Source organism: Hyla sarda, chromosome 13 (genome assembly GCF_029499605.1).
Source record: "Hyla sarda isolate aHylSar1 chromosome 13, aHylSar1.hap1, whole genome shotgun sequence".
In the NCBI taxonomy this organism is placed as follows: Eukaryota; Metazoa; Chordata; class Amphibia; order Anura; family Hylidae; genus Hyla; species Hyla sarda.
The window spans coordinates 8,300,712-8,319,010 of record NC_079201.1 but is presented as its reverse complement, the minus strand read 5'-3'; the positions used below and the strand labels follow the sequence as shown (position 1 = coordinate 8,319,010).

The window sequence follows — 18,299 nt, the reverse complement described above, 5'->3', positions numbered from 1 at the left end:
AATTTTCGCACATGCGAATTTTCATTTATGCAAATGTAAGCGTATGCAAATTTGCATAAACGAATATTCCTCCATATATTCGCGAAATATCGCGAATTCGAATATGGCCTATGCTGCTCAACACTAATTGACACCCATGAAAGGTTAGTAGAATAGCTAATAAAATAATAATTAATATTAAATCTAATAATAGAATAAAAACAAGTAGAATATCTCTTGGCAGACAAAAAGGTAACAACACTGAAAACAATTCCTGGTCCTTGTATTCAGTGTGAAACAAAGGACAAAACCAGACTAACCTGTGATCAATATGAAATGAGTCTCCCCTGTCCTCACCTTGTCTGTGATCACATGACTTTCATCAGCCTATAAATGGTGGGTTTGATGCTTACTTTATTCCATCTTCCATGGTCACAATGGCAAAGACAAGAGAGGAGTCTGAGAAGAACAGAAAGGTTATTACCACCAAGCAGACTAAAGACACAAGACTATCTCCAAAAACTATGCCATCTCATCTTCAACAATTTGCAATATGAAAAACACTAAAAAAAAAGCGCAAGAGCGCACCTCGTGAAGACTGTCAGGAAATATAACATAAATGATGTAATGTCGATAGTCTCTTACTGGATGATGTTACGCTCAGAGCACAACATCTACAAGTGCTAAAAGTAAAAATGGTCAGCAGCCTCGTGGTCTTACCAGCTAACCAGTACGTGCCGATAACTATGCAGAATGGGAGTGAGCAGACAGTACATGGCAGTAAAACCGAGACTTCTCATAAGGCGCTTCTCCAAAAGATGTGCACAAGGAAGTAGAGTAACTGGTTTATTGAGTAAAGGTTGCTTCGCACAAATAGCATTACTAGCCCGGACCCTAGGGCTCTTTGTCAGGCACACATGACAGGAGAGCATTAATAAAAACATGTTTATTAATGCAGTCCTGTCGTGTGCCTGACGAAGAGCCCTTTCCAGGCTAGAAACGCTATTTGTGCATCTGTAATTTCCGATGATGAGAGGAAATCACTGTGCTGCTACACAGGGCGAGACATCATCGGCCGGTGCTGTCCCCTGATATGCACGAGAACCGAGAGTGTTATCAGGACATAACAACTACAGACCTGCCTCAATGATTGGAAGGTAAAGCCATTTATCCGTTCATCTGGACCAGGAGGTTCCCCAGTGACAAGCAGGAAGTTTTGGTCAGCCAACCACCCGCCATTGTTTGTAACTAAGTCCTTTTGACCACCTGGAAAGCTTGAAAATTAACTGTGATGCCCTAATAAGGTGTAAAGGAGATTGTATAAGGTAAATCTGATCCTTCATCTTCTCACATGACATCTCCTGTAGGCTTCACCCTCTGCCAGGTTCTCTCTGTACTGAATTTCCTTGTATTCTATCCAGAAAGAAAGTTCAGTCTCTTGGCTGTAGGATCTGTAGGAACATTAAACACAGTCACCTGCATCAATAGATCCTGGGGATGATACAGTAAATAGATGCCGTGCCAGTCTTCGCTGCTGTATGTCTTCACCAAAAGAATAAGCCACCCACATTTGAGGATTTTTTTTTGTCACCCCATATGTTATAGACGCATCTGCTCTCCAGTCTGTGTGTGATAGGTGGGTTGTGATTGTAGAGAATGATGAGGGTTGTACTGTAATACGGCAGGAGTGGTGCAACCCTATGTTGAGATATATAGTCCCACAAACCATTCCTTTAATAATGCTAAAATCCATATCAAGGCCCAAGGAAAATACCACCTCAAACGCCAGGGTTTATAGATAATTTGTTCTTCAGTTCAGAATGCAGTTACAATACAGGTGAATAATACTTTGGAATTGATGCAGAATTGAGAATACAGCACTTGAGGTACTTGGTAGTTCAGAAGTAGCTGGTCATTTGTCACTGCCAAAGTCCTCTGTAGGTACCTACTGTAGGTTGTTCCTGATGCGACTTGCCTGAAGAAATTTAAGACTCGGTGTAGACTGAAGTTCAGTGCTAGCTAATGTCCAACATATGTGTTCATTCATTAGGGATCTTCATAAAGGTCTGTGCCTCTCTTTCACTAATGTTTCCTCAGGTTTTCTCCGACAACACTATTTTTGAGGGCATCAAGAAGGGAATCCTCAGATGCGCTTCTGTCGCTCACTACGCCAGGTTCCAAGGAATAGATGCACCTCATTTTACCTTTGCAATAGAACAGTCAGTTCTGCTTTTGTCTCTAATGCTGCCGCTTGTCGTTGTAGTTTGTAGCTTTGGTGCCTTGTGCTGAGATGTTAAAGGTTTTGGGGAAACTCTCTCTGAAGGTGAGAGACCTGCAGGGGTAATGTTCAGTCTAGTCTGGCTTTGGCCAGAGACACAATAACATGTGCTTTAGGATCCTCCCCTATCCCTGGCAATTAGGATGGCGACAGGACAGCCCTTAGCCTCACCAGATCTTATACAGTGAAAATAGAGCTTTTGCATACAATATGGTTCACCTTACACTTACACAGTGCATGTAAAGACACATTGTGATAAGCTTAGAGAGGTAGACCTGAGAACAGAGTTCAGAGAAGTAAAAGGTGACAACGCTACGGGACACCACATATGACTCAATACAGCACAAACAATAAAAGAAAAATAAACAAATAAAATAAATAAACAAACACATATACATAAAAAATAAAGAAATAATAAATCAAATAAAGAAATAAATAATACCATAAATAAATAATACCATATATAAAAAATAAAGAAAGAAAGAAATAAAAATCCTTCTAGTCAGATTTCCTGAGCACGTTATTGTGAGAATCTGAACAAAGAAAAACAAAACAAAACAAGACATTAATAATTGAGGCAGAAAAAAGTAAAGTAAAAAAAACAAGAGAGAGCACTCTTTTCATACAAAAAGACAAGGAAAAGAGATAAGAATGATTTTAAATACAGATATCGGGGTGATAATGACCAAATCTGAAGAAAATTGAAATAGAAGAAGTGATGAATATTTTTATTTTCTATACATTATTATACGGGCAGCCATCTTTATTAAGTTGTTTTTAGAAGCAATTAGAGATATCCTTTACTCCAAAACCTATGGCCATAGGAAACAAAAGACAGAAGCTGCCCCATTGACAGTGATAGGAAAGACTACTGGGCTGGCTCAGTGACCTTTACAGAGGTCATTTCACAGGGAGGGGGAGGCTGAGGCCCTACTGTCTTCTCTATATATTGGAGTCACCTTTCACTGTAATACTGTACAGATCACTTTCCACCCCAGCAATTATAAAAATAGGGTCCTGTATTCCCTGGTTGTAAGGGACTGCTATATTTAAATCCCCTATAGCAGTGGTCTCCAAAATGTGGACCTCCAACTGTTGCAAAGCTGGGAGTTGTAGTTTTCCAGTCTTTAAACAGGCAATATGGGACAGGTGGTATCAGGGTGATAAGCGTAGTGGCTGGGTGCTCCAAACCCAGTATAACCACAGTCATAGGCAAAAAGACTCATATGCTGGTATAATGCGTCAACTCTTCTTTCTTTATATAAGATTCATTCAAACACAAGAATCCAAAGACAAATAATCACCCAGTGTGCGTCAAAAAAGCCCACAAGGTGTTAACTGGAGACATATATGGCTTATCCGGTTTCCATGTGCTCCTGCACCATCACTTACTCATCCAGCCGCCTCCATCACTGAAGGTCTAAACGGAACGTCTGCAACGTTTCAGAGGCCACAACATCCTTTGTCAAGCATAGTGCAAATTCCCGTTACCAGCGTACTTCTCTCTTTAGTAATCTTGCCTTTATCTGTTCTTTATTTTCTCCCTCTATACTTTCCAGTACCTGCCATCTTAGTTCCTTCACATTGTGGACATTTTCACAAAGTGCCTAGGCACACTAGTCTTTTTCTTTCTGTTTAACACCACTTTCATCAGATCCCTTTTTGTATGTACGGATCGCATTTTATGTCCATGAGAAGTAATGTCCATAAAAGTGCTATCCGTACATACATAAGGGACCTGATGAGAGTGGTGTTAAACAGAAAGAAAAAGAAAGAAAAAGACTAGTGTGCCTAGGCACTTTTTTGAAAATGGCCACAATGTGAACGTATACGTATTCAATGTGAAAACCGTACGGAACCGTAATGAAAACCGTATGCATTGACTCTCCATTGAAAACTGTATGCCAAAAGATGCATCAGGTTGTGTCCGTTTTGCATCCTGTACGGTTTTGTCAGTTTTTTTCCCGCACCCAAAACTGTAGTCTACCACGGTTTTTGGTCCGGGTGAAAAACTGTATTAAACCGTATACGTTTTTTAAAAACATGGGAGTCAATGGGAACCGTACAGAATTGTATGTGCATACGGTGCAATCCGGTTTTCACCATACGGGTTTTGACTTTGCACAGTTTTTTTTCTTGGAATTTCAATCAAACAAGTGAAACTTTATTCAAAATGGAATGAAAAGTTCAAAACGTATACTTTTTTTTCTTACAAAACGGATGCAACCGGACATCATTTTTCAAACCGTATACGGTTTTTAACTGTATACGAGTTGAAACCGTTTAGTCAGGTTTTGAGGAATCCGTTTTTCATCAAAAAACTGATACGGGAACTGTATTGCAAAAACGCGGTGTGAATGCAGACTAAGATGGCAGGTACTGGAAAGTATAGAGGGAGAAAATAAAGAACAGATAAAGGCAAGATTACTAAAGAGCGAAGTCCGCTGGATTCAAAAACTGTGCACTTTACAACCTCATGGGCTAAATGAGATATGTAACTTTAATGTGTTCTTATGAAAAATGCTTTGCTGTCACTATCTGTAATTATACATATTGTAATGATTTTATCTTTTGTAATTTTTGTAATATGTTACCGTATGATTTTTTTTTACTTTAGAGCTGAAATCTCTAGAGTTACTTACATTAGAATTTGCACTATGCTTGACAAAGGATGTTGTGGCCTCTGAAACGTTGCAGACGTTCCGTTTAGACCTTCAGTGATGGAGGCGGCTGGATGAGTAAGTGATGGTGCAGGAGCACATGGAAACCGGATAAGGGTGGGTTCACACTACGTTTTCCCCCATACGGGAGCGCATACGGCAGGGGGGAGCTAAAACCTCGCGCACCCGTATGTGACCGTATGCGCTCCCGTGTGTCATTCATTTCAATGAGCCGACCGGAGTGAAACGTTCGGTCCGGTCGGCTCATTTTTGCGCCGTATGCGCTTTTACAACCGGACCTAAAACTGTGGTCAACCACGGTTTGAGGTCCGGTTGTAAAAGCACATACGGCACCAAAATGAGCCGACCGGACCAAACGTTTCACTCCGGTCGGCTCATTTAAATGAATTACATACGGGAGCGCATACAAAGGCATACGGGTGCGCGAGGTTTTAGCTCCCCCCTGCCGTATGCGCTCCCGTATGGGACAAAACGTAGTGTGAACCCAGCCTTAGCCATATATGTCTACAGTTCACACCTTGCAGGCTTTTTTGACACACACTGGGTGATTATTTGTTTTTGGATTCTTGTATTTGAATGAATCTTATATAAAGAAAGAAGAGTTGACGCATTTATATCAGCGTAAGTGTTTTTTGCCTATGACCGGGAGTTGTATTTTTGCAACAGCTGAAGGCTCCCGGTTGAGAAACACTGATATACAACACAAACAATTAATCTTGATTTACACGATTTAATGCAGTATTTAAAACATACACTAGATGGCAGTGTTGTAACACCATCAATTGCACTAGATGCGAAATAGAATTATTTTATATCAGTAAATCCTCATTCTATGGAAAATCTCTCAACGACTGCTGCTATCTCTATGTGATCAGGATATATAGTAATTATACCCCTCCAGCTCTATCTGTATACTGCTGCTATCTCTATGTGATCAGGATATATAGTAATTATACCCCTCCAGCTCTATCTGTATACTGCTGCTATCTCTATGTGATCAGGATATATAGTAATTATACCCCTCCAGCTCTATCTGTATACTGCTGCTATCTCTATGTGATCAGGATATATAGTAATTATACCCCTCCAGCTCTATCTGTATACTGCTGCTATCTCTATGTGATCAGGATATATAGTAATTATACCCCTCCAGCTCTATCTGTATACTGCTGCTATCTCTATGTGATCAGGATATATAGTAATTCTACCCCCCAGCTCTATCTGTATACTGCTGCTATCTCTATGTGATCAGGATATATAGTAATTATACCCCTCCAGCTCTATCTGTATACTGCTGCTATCTCTATGTGATCAGGATATATAGTAATTATACCCCTCCAGCTCTATCTGTATACTGCTGCTATCTCTATGTGATCAGGATATATAGTAATTATACCCCTCCAGCTCTATCTGTATACTGCTGCTATCTCTATGTGATCAGGATATATAGTAATTATACCCCTCCAGCTCTATCTGTATACTGCTGTTATCTCTATGTGATCAGGATATATAGTAATTATACCCCTCCAGCTCTATCTGTATACTGCTGCTATCTCTATGTGATCAGGATATATAGTAATTATACCCCTCCAGCTCTATCTGTATACTGCTGCTATCTCTATGTGATCAGGATATATAGTAATTATACCCCTCCAGCTCTATCTGTATACTGCTGCTATCTCTATGTGATCAGGATATATAGTAATTATACCCCTCCAGCTCTATCTGTATACTGCTGCTATCTCTATGTGATCAGGATATATAGTAATTATACCCCTCCAGCTCTATCTGTATACTGCTGCTATCTCTATGTGTTCAGGATATATAGTAATTATACCCCTCCAGCTCTATCTGTATACTGCTGCTATCTCTATGTGATCAGGATATATAGTAATTATACCCCTCCAGCTCTATCTGTATACTGCTGCTATCTCTATGTGATCAGGATATATAGTAATTATACCCCTCCAGCTCTATCTGTATACTGCTGCTATCTCTATGTGATCAGGATATATAGTAATTCTACCCCTCCAGCTCTATCTGTATACTGCTGCTATCTCTATGTGATCAGGATATATAGTAATTCTACCCCCCAGCTCTATCTGTATACTGCTGCTATCTCTATGTGATCAGGATATATAGTAATTATACCCCTCCAGCTCTATCTGTATACTGCTGCTATCTCTATGTGATCAGGATATATAGTAATTATACCCCTCCAGCTCTATCTGTATACTGCTGTTATCTCTATGTGATCAGGATATATAGTAATTATACCCCTCCAGCTCTATCTGTATACTGCTGCTATCTCTATGTGATCAGGATATATAGTAATTATACCCCTCCAGCTCTATCTGTATACTGCTGCTATCTCTATGTGATCAGGATATATAGTAATTATACCCCTCCAGCTCTATCTGTATACTGCTGCTATCTCTATGTGATCAGGATATATAGTAATTATACCCCTCCAGCTCTATCTGTATACTGCTGCTATCTCTATGTGATCAGGATATATAGTAATTATACCCCTCCAGCTCTATCTGTATACTGCTGCTATCTCTATGTGATCAGGATATATAGTAATTATACCCCTCCAGCTCTATCTGTATACTGCTGTTATCCCTATGTGTTCAGGATATATAGTAATTATACCCCTCCAGCTCTATCTGTATACTGCTGCTATCTCTATGTGATCAGGATATATAGTAATTATACCCCTCCAGCTCTATCTGTATACTGCTGCTATCTCTGTGTGATCAGGATATATAGTAATTATACCCCTCCAGCTCTATCTGTATACTGCTGCTATCTCTATGTGATCAGGATATATAGTAATTATACCCCTCCAGCTCTATCTGTATACTGCTGCTATCTCTATGTGATCAGGATATATAGTAATTCTACCCCTCCAGCTCTATCTGTATACTGCTGCTATCTCTATGTGATCAGGATATATAGTAATTCTACCCCCCAGCTCTATCTGTATACTGCTGCTATCTCTATGTGATCAGGATATATAGTAATTATACCCCTCCAGCTCTATCTGTATACTGCTGCTATCTCTATGTGATCAGGATATATAGTAATTATACCCCTCCAGCTCTATCTGTATACTGCTGCTATCTCTATGTGATCAGGATATATAGTAATTATACCCCTCCAGCTCTATCTGTATACTGCTGCTATCTCTATGTGATCAGGATATATAGTAATTATGCACATCCCCTCCAGCTCTATCTGTATACTGCAGCTATCTCTATGTGATCAGGATATATAGTAATTATACCCCTCCAGCTCTATCTGTATACTCCTGCTATCTCTATGTGATCAGTATATATAGTAGTTATACCCCTCCCCTCCAGCTCTATCTGTATACTGCTGCTATCTCTATAGGATCAGGATATATAGTGGTTATACACCTCCCCTCCAGTACTGCTGCTGCTATATCTATGTGATCAGGATATATAGTAGTTATACACCTCCCCTCCAGCTCTATCTGTATACTGCTGCTATCTCTATGGGATTAGTATATATAGTAGTTATACTTCTCCCCTCCAGCTCTATCTGTATACTGCTGCTATCTCTATGTGATCAGGATATATAGTAATTATACACCTCCCCCTCCAGCTCTATCTGTATACTGCTGCTGCTATCTCTATGTGATCAGGATATATAATAGTTATGTCCCTCCCCTCCAGCTCTATCTGTATACTGCTGCTGTTATATCTATGTGATCAGGATATATAGTAGTTATATACCTCCCCTCCAGCTCTATTTGTATACTGCTGCTTTCTATATGTCTACAGGATTTATAGCAGTTATACTCCTCTCCTCCAGCTCTATCTGTATACTGCTGCTGCTACCTCTATGTGATCAGGATATATAGTAGTTATGTCCCTCCCCTCCAGTTCTATCTGTATACTGCTACTGCTGTCTCTATGGGATCAGGATATCTAGTAGTTATACACCTCCCCTTCAGTTCTATCTGTATACTCCTGCTGCTATCTATTTGGGATCAGGGTATATAGTAGTTATATACCTCCTCTCCAGCTCTATCTGTATACTGCTGCCATCACTATAGTCTCAGGATATATAGAAGTTATACACCTCCCCTCCAGCTCTGTCTGTATACTGCTTCTATCTCTATAGGATCAGGATATATAATAGTCATACACCTCTCCTCCAGCTCTATCTGTATACTGCTGCTGCTACCTCTTTGAGATCAGGATATATAGGAGTTATAGACATGCTGGAAGTTGTAGTTATGCAAGAGCTGGAGGCACCCTGGTTGGGAAAGACTGCTCTAGTCACCGCCTGTTTTTTTTGTGCTCTCGCTAGGAGACAACACTGGTGATATATCTATACATTATCTTTCTATCCTTTCTTTGTCGTACTTTACTGCAGTGTAAAACTACCGCTCTCTAATGACCCAGACCCTAGCCCTTCTCCTCTATCACATGACACATCATTCCGCTGCTTGCAAGAGTTTCAGTGGAATTTCATCAATGACAAAATGTTACAAGACGAAGCGGCTGTACGGACTGAGCGGTGAAGTTTATGTAAATTGTATTCAGCTCCTCTCTATGAATGAGCACAGATCTGCCAGCGCAGCACAGAGAAGAACGCCACGTACGCCACACAGTCTGCGTACATCACACTGACGCATTCCCAGCCACCAAGTCCAGGCAATTACATTTTTTTACGAGGAGAACGATGCATTCCCCATAGAGATCAATTACTATATATGTGATGGAGATGGTGCAATCTGTATTTCGTAGCATCCATTTATTGTGCTGTACTAAAAACAACCGACTTATAATAGTAGTTATATTCTTGTATATAGTGGGCAGTATTATAGTGGTTATATTCTTGTATATAGGAGCAGTATTATAGTAGTTATATTGTTGTATATAGGAGCAGTATGATAGTAGTTATATTCTTGTATATAGGAGGCAGTATTATAGTAGTTATATTCTTGTATATAGGAGGCAGTATGATAGTAGTTATATTCTTGTATATAGGAGGCAGTATTATAGTAGTTATATTCTTGTATATAGGGGCAGTATTATAGTAGTTATATTCTTGTATATAGGAGCAGTATTATAATAGTTATATTCTTGTATATAGGAGCAGTATGATAATAGTTATATTCTTGTATATAGGAGGCAGTATTATAGTAGTTATATTCTTGTATATAGGAGGCAGTATGATAGTAGTTATATTCTTGTATATAGGAGGCAGTATTATAGTAGTTATATTCTTGTATATAGGGGGCAGTATTATAGTAGTTATATTCTTGTATATAGGGGCAGTAATATAGTAGTTATATTCTTGTATATAGGAGCAGTATTATAGTAGTTATATTCTTGTATATAGGAGCAGTATTATAGTAGTTATATTCTTGTATATAGGAGCAGTATTATAGTAGTTATATTCTTGTATATAGGAGGCAGTATGATAGTAGTTATATTCTTGTATATAGGAGGCAGTATTATAGTAGTTATATTCTTGTATATAGGGGGCAGTATTATAGTAGTTATATTCTTGTATATAGGGGCAGTAATATAGTAGTTATATTCTTGTATATGGGAGGCAGTATTATAGTAGTTATATTCTTGTATATAGGGGCAGTAATATAGTAGTTATATTCTTGTATATAGGGGCAGTAATATAGTAGTTATATTCTTGTATATAGGAGGCAGTATTATAGTAGTTATATTCTTGTATATAGGGGCAGTAATATAGTAGTTATATTCTTGTATATAGGGGCAGTAATATAGTAGTTATATTCTTGTATATAGGAGCAGTATTATAGTAGTTATATTCTTGTATATAGGAGCAGTATCATAGTAGTTATATTCTTGTATATAGGAGCAGTATTATAGTAGTTATATTCTTGTATATAGGGGCAGTAATATAGTAGTTATATTCTTGTATATAGGGGGCAGTATTATAGTAGTTATATTCTTGTATATAGGAGCAGTATTATAGTAGTTATATTCTTGTATATAGGGGCAGTAATATAGTAGTTATATTCTAGTATATAGGAGCAGTATTATAGTAGTTATATTCTTGTATATAGGAGGCAGTATTATAGTAGTTATATTCTTGTATATAGGAGCAGTATTATAGAAGTTATATTCTTGTATATAGGAGCAGTATTATAGAAGTTATATTCTTGTATATAGGAGCAGTATTATAGTAGTTATATTCTTGTATATAGGAGGCAGTATTATAGTAGTTATATTCCTCTATATAGGAGCAGTATTATAGTAGTTATATTCTTGTATATAGGAGGCAGTATTATAGTAGTTATATTCCTCTATATAGGAGCAGTATTATAGTAGTTATATTCTTGTATATAGGAGGCAGTATTACAATACCTATATTCATATACATAGGGGGTATTATAGTACATATTATTTGATCACGTTAGGAATTTTTCCTCAAAATTTTCATATTTATGGGCCAGTTAAAGGGGTATTCTGGCCAAAGATCTTATCCCCTTGTCTGATTGCGGGGGCCCACCACTGGGACCTCCCGTGATCTCCGTGCAGCACCCGCATTCTATGCGGGGCTGCTACTCCAGTCTCGGAAGCCTCTGTGTTTCTGGAACTGGAGACTTGACGTCACGCCATGCCACGCCCCTTTGTTGTTTCCGAGACTGGAGCAGCAGCCCCGCCTAGAATGCAAGTGCTGCACTGAAATCGCGGGGGTTCCAGCGGCGGGCCCCTGCGATCAGACATCTTATCTCCTCTTCTTTGGATAGGAGATAAGATGTATTCGGCCATAATACCCCTTTTAAGAATATTTTAGGTCAGAAGTCACTCAGTCATTCAGTTCACTGTTGTCTATCCTCCTGTAATTCCTTTGTTGTTCCAGAAGGTCAAGAGCTTCTGCATTTATTTTTGTCCCCTATAAACATAACCTATTAGGACATATGAAGGTAGGTGGGTTTCCCTCTGTGAGCTAGAATGGAGCCATCAGCTGACAGCTTTTCCATTATCCCGGTGATAGGTTAGAGTTCAGAGAATAGATCTAGGGAAAGATCAGGGACAGTAATTGTTCATGTCTTTGTCAGCTTTATTTATGCCTACCACTACTATTATATTTTTCGGTCATCTATTGATGAGTTTTTATTTAGTTTCTGATACATGTTTAGTATGTTTTTCTTGCAAATATTTTCTTGAGTCCTGGGGCATTTGAGCACTGGGAACCATAGTTTGGACCAAATGGCCAACTGGTGTCATTACACACACCTCTCCATCAGTTGTGCCTCGTATTGCAGCTCAGCTCCACTGTAGAGAATGCAATACCCCACACAGCCCGGTCACATTTGTGGTGCTGTTTTTTCTCTAGAAATGCCATCAACATCCAATCAGAGGAGGTCCAACTGCTCTTACACTCACCAAAACTAAATGGTGGGTAGGTGTAACAGGAGGCAAGCGCTATGTGCTATTTCTAACACTGGTGTCTTCATGTGTGGTTGAATGGGCATCCTTTGGCCCTGGTGGGTTCTCTTAGCCCTAGAGATTAGTGAGCATCATCAGATCTTCAGAACCAAAAATACTGGAATACATCAACATTAATGACATGACAAGGTAAATGTTTCATCCACATCAGATGCAATGTTTCAACTTTTTGGAACCACTTTTTGGACATGCTGCCCCCATTCTTTACTTTAATCAATGAAAATGACAATGGCAGACAAAATATGCCTTTACATATAAGACAGCTAGTAGCCAAACACTTGTCTGACCTATCAACTGCTCTATCTCCTTCAGTTCTACCTTGACCAGTTCCATATGTGAATGTTTTGATGTTAGTGAGTGAGATCCCTTCTTTTCCATGATATAGGCCCTTGCTGGGGACAGTTGGTTTCACTCTCATCCATATGAGATTTTGGAAAGATCCACCAACAACTACACCTTTTGAATTCGCCATCTTTTTTGTGCCCTCTGAACAAAGTTTTACAAGAGAGAGCATAGGGGTATGAGAAAAAAAAAACAACCTAGGACTGAACCAGGATAAAATACCCCCAAAAAACTCAATACTGGAGTACTTTATACCAGTGGTACTTATTCTGTGCTACTTGTTTCTATTTGTTGGTGAGATGGCCATCTTGTTAAAGAGGTTTTTTTTCCAGGAAACACACTCATCCACTACAAGTGTCTTGTCTGATCAGTGTAGGTCTGACTGTTGAGACCCCCACCAGTCATGAGAACAAGGGTCCCATACCCCCCCCCCCCCCCCTGGATAAATGGAGTGGCAGAAAAACATGCACGATGCCACTCACTTCAATTCTATGAGCGGAACATAGTTAGGCAAGTGCTGTACTTGCCTATCCATAAAGTTGAATAAAGTGGTGGCGCACATGTCTGACCACCACTCCATTAAACCAGGGGGGTCATGGGGACTGCAGTTCTCGTAACTGTTGATGGTCCCAGCGATCTGACAACTATGTGATATGAGGATTAGGGATGAGGGTCAACCTCATTAAGAAAGTTCAAAGTCTTGTCTTGTAAGGTTTCTCCAGAGAAAATTGGATTTAAACAGTACATCAGAGGTATTTCAACCAAAGACATTTATGGCTGTAGTGTGATCAGCTGTTTCTGTAAGTTTAATAGAGATCCCTTAGGGTGGGTTCACACTACGTTTTCTCCCATACGGGAGCGCATACGGCAGGGGGGAGCTAAAACCTCGCGCTCCCGTATGCCTTCGTATGCGCTCCCGTATGTAATTCATTTCAATGAGCCGGCCGTAGTGAAACGTTCGGTCCGGTCGGCTCATTTTTTGCGCATACGGCGCAAAAATGAGCCAACTGGACCGAACGTTTCACTGCGGTCGGCTCATTGAAATGAATGACACACGGGAGCGCATACGAAGGCATACGGGTGCGCAAGGTTTTAGCTCTCCCCTGCCGTATGCGCTCCCGTATGGGGGAAAACGTAGTGTGAACCAGGCCTTACATGGATGGCCAGCTCTACTTTTTTGTACTTCCTATTGGTAGCCAGCTATGTTAGCCATGCACTGCAACACTAATGATAATGATGAGACCCCATTCTTCTAAAAGGTCAGGTTATAAAAGTGAAAACTCACCTAATAACGTATTTATGGCCAGGTTTGCAACGTTCTTAGATTGAACATTCTGCATCATGATTATAACTCATATGTTATTCTCTTTATCTCCACAGTTTCCGTACCTTGCCGCATTCTTGAACACCTCTTAATGAGAAGGTCGAGAGGTTTGGAAATTTTCTGTTGACCTACAAAATATTTTTACAAGATAATGAAGTCACCTCCTTGTGGTTCGCTAACTAAACACAAATAACCTAATAATTACATCCATGATTGATTATATTCTAGTTGTTGTGAGATTTTTTACAATTGCTAGGCATAGTTTTAAGAAGCCTGCAAAATTTCCTTCCCTATTCAAAAATTTCCAACAGGGCTAGTTTGAGACAAACTGTGGCCCTTGGTAAAAAAAAAAAAAAAAAAAAAAGTAGGGCCCGTAATGCTAAATTATTAAACCAACATCACACTTATATTAAAGGAATACTGTGGCCAGAATGAACTTATCCGCTATCCACAGGAGCGCATGTCATCTATCTCTAGGCAGCACGCACTCTATTGAAATGAAGCGATCAGCCCCTATCCTGTGAATAGTTAATTTTGGCCACAGTACTCCTTTAAGTCACTGTGATTTACAAAAGTGTGGGAAGACTAGTGGAACCACTCAAAAAAGTGTGCCCATTAAATGGGTTATCCAGGATTAGAATAACATAGCCGCTTTCTTCCAGAAATAGCACCACGCCCATCCTTAGGTTGAGTGTGGTATTACAACTCAGCTTCATTCACTGTAAAGGAACTGCAATACCGCACACAAGAGTAGCGCTGTTTCTGAAAGTAAACGGATATGTTTTGTTTTCCTAATCCTTCCTGGATAATCCCCTAAAGACCTCTATTTGTAATGAAGGTGATAGGGATGTGCTGCCCTAATCTTCATTCATACCTCTATCCCTCTCTACTTGAAGAGCTTGCCCCGTGGCTAAATTTATCAATGACCCCTATTGCTCTCTTCACCAACCTATACACATCTGTCAGGAAGAGCAATATGACTCCAATTGGGCGGTGCTTCCCGTACTGACAGGAGGAAAGAATGGTCTAACTAGCCAAGCCATGTAGTGGCAGAATCAGCCCATGGTCCGTCATCTCACAGATTCCTCCAACTGGATCGCCCCCTCACTGAATGCTCCCCTTCACACAGACTGCTCCCTATGCCCCCTCATTTTTTTACACAGCCTTACAACAATCTGTAATAGGAAGCAGGACACTGATTAATCGGCTTTATCTCTAAAAACAATGGCCCAGATTTAGCAAATGTGATTTTCTTATAGCAACCAGCTCAGCTTTCACTTTACCAGAGCTCGTTAGCCGAGCTGTGATTGGTTGCTGTGGGAAAATCACTATATTTTTTCTCTCACAAAGTTTGATAAATCTGGGCCAAAGTAGTTATTGTTATATCGAAGTTTCACGTTCACTACACCACTGCATGCTACGGTGGCTGACTATCAATGGCAACAGTAATGAAGAGTCAGGGGTGTGTAATGGGCCTGGATAAGTCTGGATGGTGGACAAGAAAACTGTGGGAGCTGCTCGTGTTTGACAACACATCAAGCGATCCTTTCCTTTGGTGTTCTGTCTGGGCCCTCTGGAGCCTGTTCACTGTGTGGACCCTCACATATCCAATGATCCTAACACTTTCTAACAGCTTAGTCAGAATGGGCTGGATGGACAATTTAACAAAACAACCATTCTGCTTCTCTCAGCTGAGTGATGCACCTCTGTTCAAAGTCTTTAAGTGCTGGATAGAGGCATGTCTAGCAGTCAAGGATCTCTCACCAAGAGGTATACTACCCAAAATCTACCTCTGAGAGCATTTTTATAGCACTTTTACACCCTTTTGAGGCAAGACGCAGTGTCTCATCTGACCTCACCTGTAATCATTTACATATCTGCCTAAGACATACCCAAATGAGTTTTACAGCAAACCAACATTTCTTTTTGAGAGAACTCAAAACTCATTTTTTTTCAGAGTGTATAAAAAAATCCCTGGACAACCTTTAGGATCTTCCACCTATGCATTTCTTGATATCTTGATTTGAGGCATTAAAGTCCTTCGGAGCTACATCCACTTCATTTACTCTTTTTTTTTGCTGCCTATTCACACACTTATTTCTGTCTCTGGAGAATGTTCTCTTGTCTAAATCGATGAGTCTTCTGATTTTTCTCAGCTTCTCAGCAGGACAGAGAGATAAGTGTCGAACTCTGCAGTCTGCGAAACATTACTTTCAATTTATCACTTGTAAGCAGGGTAGACAAGTTTCTGTGGTTTTTCTCCTCTAGTTTCAATCCTCTATGGAATACTTTTCATTAGAGATCTGTGGTTTATAGTTTATAGATATTGGCACTAGGTGTCATTTACTAGCAGCATCACAGGCAAGGCAAAAGAAGAAAATGCAGAAAGAGAATTTGTTCAAACAGGTCAAGAATTAGGCAAGGAAGTCACTTCTATATCCTCGTAGGTGGGACAATCACGAGGTGATACATTTCTCCAACTATAGGGTAGAAGTTTTTCACTAAGAACACAAGATCCTGTTGGTTTCCCTTTCCTGTCAATGTCTCCTGGTCCATTTTCTACCAAGTCGCTTGCTATTTATGCAGGTTCTCTGGAGAAGAGAGTCATGTGGGCACCAATATAATTTTTGTGTTCTCCAAATGTAATGGCGGTGAGCTACGATGTTCTCATAGCACTACACAAAATATACATACAGCAACAGGGACTCCTGTTTGTCCTTGGCCTCTATACCCAGCAAATGTACAGTAGTGAACGGCAATGTGTTCAGCTCTAACTTCACTTGTCCTACTCATGGAGTGGTCCTTGTTTGCAGTGAAAATGGTCCAGTATCCTGTTCTATCTGATCTGTATCACAGATATTCTCATGATAATCTGCTGACCTTCTTATGTTCTGCTCCATACACCACAACTTGAAAGCATAGAAATTAGATGGTGCTGCCCCTGGGCTTTAGGTTTAGTAATGTGACACTAGCAAACGGGGATCAGCAAGTCACCAATGTTATGAATAAAAGTGGTGGTCAAATAATAGAGCTTGTATGTTTTTTTATGTTCTCAATACACACCATGTTTCGGGGTTCTGATTTACCTCTTACTCAAGTGTGAAACAGACAATAAAATACACACAATCCACGGAAGGATACAAACTTACGTCGACAATACAGAATGCCATAAGCCTAGCATCCTCCTGTGGATTGTGTGTATTTGATTATCTGTAAACTTGTTTTTTCACACCTGAGGAAGAGGCATATGAGAGCCTCGAAACATGTTATGTATTGAGTGCAACAGAGAACCATACAAGCTCCAATATTTGAGGACCATTACATTGGTGGATTGCCCCAAACACCTGGGAACATTTTCTTTTCATATTCATGAAGGAATATTGAAGTCGGGTTTCTTCAGACAGAATATGGGAATGGTGCATGGGTGGAGAAAGAAGATCTCAAACATGCACTAAATCTTTATGAAAGTAAGAGCCAGGACAGACACTTTCTAAAGTCTCCAAGTAGACTGAGATGGCAGCCACCATGAAAAACACAATGCAAGAGAGCCAACAGTTAGTATGGAGCGGTAAAGTGGAGCTCAGTGACCACAGGTGCAAGTAAGCAGGAACGTGACCCTAGACTACTGGGTGGCAGATTATTGCAATGAGGAAAATACTGCAGGAAGTCATCTCAGATGTGCAAAAAATCCAGAAAAGTCTCCCCAATATTTCCCTGTTAGACCACAGACCTTTAGGTGGTTAAGCAGAGCTCCCTCACTGGGGAACATATAAGATGCAAGCTTCACGGTGATTCATTCCTGCCACAGTAACAATTTATTTCCTCTCTGGTCACAGTTACAATAATCACAGTCTCCGCCGGCCAAGTGAGAAACTGGCGTATAAAATATGTATTTATTAACTCGGAAAAAAATGGAAAATATGTCACCTTCAATTTTGGTTCACATGTTTTTCGTCAACAAAATGTATCCCTGAGGCGCGGTGATGGCATATAAAGCTTTATGTGCGATTCTCAGCATTCAGGATGAGACTGAGGATTTTGATGTTATTTTAAGGCTCTTAAAGTGTAAATGTATTATTTAAAGAGGGAGGAAGGTTTCTAGATGTTATTCTTTAACACTCACCTTTCCCAATTTTCTGACATAGTACCCATTTAGCGTATGTGCAGGAAGGCAGGAGGCAGCAGCTATGAGGTGAGTGATGATGCGTATAGTACTGTAT

At 39.9% G+C, this 18,299-nt stretch overlaps 2 protein-coding genes across 14 annotated transcripts in view; one reads left to right on the top strand and one right to left on the bottom strand.

Moving 5' to 3' along the window:
• Nucleotides 1-18,299, bottom strand: part of OGFOD3 (2-oxoglutarate and iron dependent oxygenase domain containing 3) — a 452,864-nt gene that overhangs the window by 54,107 nt on the left and 380,458 nt on the right. For 5 of the 8 annotated variants that reach the window (XR_008849651.1, XR_008849649.1, XR_008849648.1 and 2 more), the window contains 2 exons: nt 14,041-14,207; nt 337-438 (listed from right to left, as the gene is read on the bottom strand). The gene's annotated coding sequence lies outside the window, so the exon portion shown is untranslated. Of the gene's footprint in view, nt 1-336; nt 439-12,350; nt 12,468-14,040; nt 14,208-18,299 lie in introns of all 8 variants that reach the window. The other 3 variants (XR_008849652.1, XR_008849655.1, XR_008849653.1) reach the window with 3 other exon arrangements.
• The window catches only part of LOC130297721 (urotensin-2 receptor-like), a 645,128-nt gene that overhangs the window by 587,860 nt on the left and 38,969 nt on the right, over nt 1-18,299 (top strand). For all 6 annotated transcript variants that reach the window (XM_056550501.1, XM_056550499.1, XM_056550500.1 and 3 more), the window contains one exon: nt 14,136-14,186. The gene's annotated coding sequence lies outside the window, so the exon portion shown is untranslated. The remainder of the gene's footprint in view (nt 1-14,135; nt 14,187-18,299) is intronic.